Here is a 6,658-nt window from a genome sequence, read left to right on the forward strand (position 1 = left end):
GCTCTTCCAAAGATCCTGAGTTCAAGTCCCAGCAACCACATGGTGGCTTACAACCATCTGCAATAGGGTTTGGTGCCCTCTTCTGGCCTGCAGGCATACAGACAGACAGAATATTGTATACAAAATAAATAAATAAATATTTTTTAAAAATTCACCAAGAAACCCCTATAACTGATAAATACTTTCAGCATTAAACACAGGCTGGCAAGATGGCTCAAGTAAAGGCACTTGTTACCAAGCCTGATGACCTGAGTCCCAACCTGAAACTATACCGTGGAAGGAAAGAATCAACTCTCACAGGTTTATTCTCGCCTCTACACATGTGGTAGTATATCATGTACACACACATGCACACACAATAAAAACAAATACCGAGAAAACAAATAATCCAATCAAAAGCCGGGCAAATGAGGGGGCTGGATAAATGGCTCAGCGGTTAAAAGCACTGGCTGCTCCAGAGGTCATGAGTTCAATTCCCAGCAACCACACAGGGCTCACAACCATCTATAACTGTAGTCCCATGAGATCTGATGGTCTCTTCTGATGTACAGATAAACATGGAGACAAAACAGCCATATACATAAAATAAATAAAATCTTTTTTAAAAATAGGCAAATAAACTGTACAGACAATTTTCAAAGTATAAACAGGGTCATCAAGTAGTGGTTCAGGAGGTAAGATCCCTTACCACAAACACCTAGCAACATAAATCTGACCCTTGAAACTTCCATAAAGACGAAGAAACTGACTCCACAAAGCTGTCCTCGGACCTCCAACACGCACACACACTTTTCTAAGGCCAATAAATAAATGAAGATGTTTAACATCTACAGCAGCCATCAGAAAAATGAAAAGCATCTCAAAACCATATTGAGCTAGGTGTGGTGGCACACACCTTTAATCTCAGCACTCAGGAGGCAGAATGGCTATCACCAAAACAAATGCACCAATCTCCTTATAGTCGTATTAATGAACTTGTATAGCAATTATGGAAATCAGTATAGAGGTTCCTTAAAAAGAACTATATCCAGCCACACCACTACCAGCATTCACCAAAGGAATCAAAGTCAGCATACAACAGAGATCCCTGCAAATCTACATCTATCTTGAAACTGTTCACAATAGCCAAGATACCCACCACAGATGAATGGATAAAGAATATGTGGCGTGTACACGCACACAAACACACACCCACACACACACGCACAACATATACATTGGTTACTACTCAGCTGTAGAGAAAAATAGAGAACTGGTGTCCTAACTTCCAACCGCCATGATAAAACACTGACTAAAAGCAACTTGGGGGAGGGAAGATTTATTTGGTTTATATGTCTGTATCACAGTGTGTCATCTAGAGAAGCCAGAGCAAGCTGGAACCTGGAAGTGGAACAAAAGCAAAGACTACAGGAAACATTGCTTACTGACTCACTTTCCCTGCTTCTATTCAACTGGCTTTCTTACACAGCCTAGGCCCACCTGCACAGGAGTAGGACCACCCACAGTGGGTCAAGACCTCCTCCACCATTTATTAACAATCATGAAAACACCCACGGACATGCCCACAGGCCAGTCTGATGCCTTCCTCCCAGGCATGTCAAGTTAACAATCAAAATTAGCCACCCCAGCAGTGCAGATAGCTCGGTAGGGAAGTGCTGGCCACGGCTTGAGGATCTAAGTTCAGTGAATAGAATTAACATGAGGTGGATGGGTATGTGTGGATATAGTGGCCCCTACCTGTAAACCTAACACTGAGGAGGCAAAAGCAGGTACGGCTTGCTGGTCAGCTAGCTATCCCAGCCTAATTGGTGACCTTTAGGCCAGTGAGAGACTCCATCTGAGAACACAAGAGATGGTTACTGAGAATAGCACACTCATGCATGTACAACTACACACACCTGCACACCCGAACACACACTCAGAAAAAGGGAACGTCGTCGCAGGAAAGCAGATGACACTGGAGATCGCCTATTACACTAGACAAACCAGACTCAGAAAGACAGGATACAAGTTGTCTCTCTCCTGCCAAATTTAGAAAATAAAAGCAAAAAAGTAAAAGTAGAATGAGGCTAATAAAGAATATGGGGGCTGGAGGAGGGAGAGAAGGATAACACAGGAAGGGGGTGGTAAGTGCGATTCAAGTCTATTACACAGATGTACGGAATGTCACAATGATACCTGTTTTCTGTACAACTAATATATGTAGCTAAAACTGAGAACAACAGAGAAGGGGCTGGAGAGATGGTGAGAAGCACAGAGTGCTTTTCCAGGACCTGAGTTCAGTCTTGCCACCCATGCCTGGTGGCTCCCAGTGGATTCCAGGGGATCTGCTGCCGCTAGCCTCCACAGGCACACACACACATGCACAAAGACACACAGATAGACATAACTAATTTCCTTTTAATCTTTAAAATCAGAGAAGAAAAAATACAAAAGCTCGATAGCAGCTATTCTGACATTTGCAGAGGTAGAAAGTTAATGAATATTCATGAACAATGACGTTTCCAGACTACCTGCAAACACTGAAACAGAATTTACAAGCAGTATAGAAATGAGTGTGTAGAATCCACATTGCTTAATCCTGGAGAATGCCCAGGGATGGACTACATGGTTGGGGCTTGCTTCATACCGCACACCACAGGGCTGTGAATGTATTTACAAAGTATTTCTTGTGAGTATGTAATTATTCCAAAATAGTTTATTTAAAAACCAAAAACTATGTATTGCTTTTGATACCAGAATGAAAAAGATGTCATTTTTTCTTAATTATATGGATTAAAAATTAAAGTGAAATCAGAAATACTTGTCAAAGTTAAATCTTGATACTTGCACTTCTGTCTTCACTGAATTTTGATATTTTTACCCCAGAATACATTAAAAAAAACACAGGACACATTTTAAAAATATTTCACTTTACCTTCTAGCTACTGAAAGTCTTCCACGTCCTAAATGGCGCCTGATCAAAGACATCTTAAGTCCTAAAAAGATATTTCAACAATTAAATTAGGAGACCATTTTATTTTCACAACATCAATTCCAGTGAAACTCTTATCGGCAGCAATCCTTGTTTCCAGCCCACACTCCCACCCTGTGATTGTCAATTCAAAGCACACACAACAAAGAACTAAAAATTACAGCCCAGAGACCCTTTATGAACTCCACTTCTGTGTAAGAGAAAAGAAAAAGGTCTAATCAACAAAACCACCTGCCGAGCAGTGGTGGCTCATGCCTTTAATCCCAGCACTCAGGAGGCAGAGGCAGGTGGATCTCTGTGGTCTACAAGAGCTAGTGCCAAGACAGGCTCCAATTTACAGAGAAACCCTGTCTCGAAAAACCAAAACCAAAACAAAAAAAAACAAAAAACAAAAAAAACCCACCATCTAGGAAAGATGAGATTGTAGAAGGGGACAGAGGCAAGTGGAAGCAAAAACCACAGTGGAAATGCATAATTTGTAAAACTGGAGTGCTGCTCACTGGCGATCACTTGCCTAGGAACACAAGGTCCCAGGTTTACTCCTCGGCACCCCAAAAGACGTTTAAAAAAACAACTGAACTTTATTTCACAGATTTTAACTCCCTTTGCCATGCCTTCTCCCTTCCTTCAGAGCCACATGCTTCTGGATAAGGATGACAAAGAAAAGTCATGGCGCCAAAGCACCATAAAGCACCTGTCATTCAGGGCCAGCAGAGATTTTTTTCCCCTTAATTGATTTACTTATAAGCCTCCTAAGAGATGATGAAATGTCTAAGACTAAAAGGCAGAAACAATAAAGCTTGGTGATAGGAAGAAACAGTAAGGAACCCTTTCTATTAAAATATACTCCATGGTAGGTACGCTGGTTTATTTATTTTCACGCTAGAGATTGATACTCACGATATACACAGCTGTAAGCGTAGCACTGAGAAGACGGAGGGCACCTTGGTGCTGCCTAGTGGTAGAGTATTTGCCCAACATGAGGAAGTCCTGAATCCAACCCTCAGAATGGGCCAAAGGTGAATTGTATGGTGTTTTCTTGTTTGATTGGGTATTTTTGGCCTTCACACAGTTGTGCGACCACCATAAAAACTTCAGTGACCACTCTCTACTTTTCCCTCTTCTCAACCCCAACAACTAATCTGTCCCTACGGGTAGTCTATTCTGGACATTCCACATAAATGAAATCAAAGAGCATGGTCCTCTTTTTATATCTGACTTCTTCCACCCAGCACACTATCAAGACTGTACACACTGTAGAATATAACACCCTTTTCTTCCTATGGCTGAAAACTCCACTGTTCAGGTACGCCATTTTGCATTCACCAGGAGACAGGGGTTTAGTTGCTTACACTTTTTGACTACTATGAATAAGGCTGTTACAAATACTTGTTTATGTAATTTATATGAACCTGGTTTTCTTTTAAAAAAGAAAAGAAAAGAGAGAGAGAGAGAGAGAGAGAGAGAGAGAGAGAGAGAGAGAGAGAGACTGTTTCTCTATGTAGCCCTGGCTATCCTGGTCACTCTGTAGACCAGGCTGGTCCCGAACTCACAGATTCACCTGCTTCTGCCTCCCAAATGCTATGATTAAAGGCGTGAGCCACCATCACCTGGCAAGCAGAATTACTCTTTCAGTGACACAGTTATAAATAACTGTATGGTGAGGCTAGAGAAATGGCTTAGCCATCAAAAACAACTCTCTTCTCCCAGAAGACCCGAGTCCCATTCCCTAGCACCCATGTAGGACAGCACACAACTGCCTATAACTCCAGGTCCCAGGCACCTGCACACATGTGGCATACATACACAGATACATATACATTAGTTATTTTTTAAAAGAATAATTATATGTTTAAGATTTTGAGAAACTGCCAGACTATTTTCGACAGAGGCAGTTCCATTTCACATTTCCAGCAGCAATGTGATATCCTTTGGCAACACTTATTACTGTCATTTTAACATTACATCAGAAAAGGTCAGTATGTTTACCTTCCTACAAAGTTCTTATGCTCCTTCACAGTAACAGTATAGGACATGGGGATTTTGGGTGGCAAGCAAGCAATGCTTAGGACAAGAGCTTATGATGGTCAGTTTTGACTGTCAGCTTGATGAAGCTGAGGATCACCAAGGAAACAAACCCCTGGGCATGTCTCTAAGGAAGTTAGTTTCTAGATTAGACTAAGGAGGAGGTTGGAGCCACTCTAAATGTTAGCAGAACAATACCATTCGTTGGGGTCCTGAAATGAATAAAGAGGAAAGATTTATTTATATTTAGTTTTATGTGTATGAGTATTTGACTGCATGTATGTAATGTACCACACACATGTAATGCCTGTGGAGGACAGAACAGTGGCCCTGAACCTGGAACTACAGACAGTTGTGTGCTGCCATATGGGTGCTAGGATCCAAACCTGGGGACACCTTTTGACCTCTTCGGGCACTGCATGAACATGGTGCACTTACATACATGCAGGTAAAACACTCAAGTACATAAAATAAAATAATTTATAAACATCCAGGGCTGCACGTAGCACCTGACAAGCATTCACTGACCTAATAATGAATATAGTTTAAGGCAGTAGTCGCTGTAAGCATTGCAGTTCTGATGCAAAGGGATCCTAGGAGTCCAGAGCCAAGGAATACCACAAAGCCACCATAAGCATAGCCACTTACAGCCCTGTCCAGAGAAAGGGTTCACCAATTTAACAACTCTGCTCCATCAGGGGAGGGATTCCCCCACGAAGTTGTTACAGTTCTGCTCAGACTCTGCTCCACTAGGCGAAGGATTCCCCAGCAAAAGCGTTCAGCCTGGCTCTTCTCTGCTCCAGCTCTGAAGAAAAGTAGTGACTTCTCTCCTCCACTCCATTCTAGCTAATGAAGGTCTCACCCAAGCCTCATTTAAGAAACTTACTGGGAGGGAAGAATCCAGGAGAGTGGCTGCCTCTTCCAGGGTGGAAAAAGGCAGAAGCAAACGGAATAGGCACAGGGCTTATTTAGGACTTCTTAGAGGCAGAGTTTTTCCAGGGTGGAGATTTTCAGGGTGGGAACTGGTTGAATTTTAACCCCTGAGCTTGGACAAGTTTGGGGACTGGCTGGATTTTGTGCTCAGGGATTGGTTGGTTTTGTACTGTGTTGATCAGAGGCAGAGTGTGTTTTTTAGCTCTGAAGGGAATCAGGTGTGATGGCGTACATTATAATCCCAGCATTCAGGGGACTGTGACAGGAAGATTGGGTGTTCAAACCCAGCCTGAGCTACATATGTAAGACAGACTCTGTCTCAAAAACCAAGGGTGGGATATAGCTCACTGACAGACAGCCTGCCAAGCATGTAGCAAGGCCCTTGGTTTCAATCCCCAGCAGTGTAAAAAGAAAAGGAAAAAAGTTCATAAGCGGGACATGTTAACTAATTTCTTAATTTTATGTTTCAAAACATGTAATTAGGAAAATATCTGAGAATTTTATTTTTGACAAAGAATCCATAAAAATACAATAAACTTAAAGAGGTCCTACAAATTCAATAATAAAAGACAATGCAAATAACATTTAAATAACAAGCAAAGACCTGGGTGTAGTGGTGTGTGTACCTGTATTTGAGACAGGAGGACCGTCCTGAGTTTGAGGCTAGCTTGGGCAGTGTTCCATGTCAGCCTGGGCTACTGAGTAATTCTATCTCCAAAAACCAAA

Source organism: Microtus pennsylvanicus, chromosome 6 (genome assembly GCF_037038515.1).
Source record: "Microtus pennsylvanicus isolate mMicPen1 chromosome 6, mMicPen1.hap1, whole genome shotgun sequence".
NCBI lineage: Eukaryota > Metazoa > Chordata > Mammalia > Rodentia > Cricetidae > Microtus > Microtus pennsylvanicus.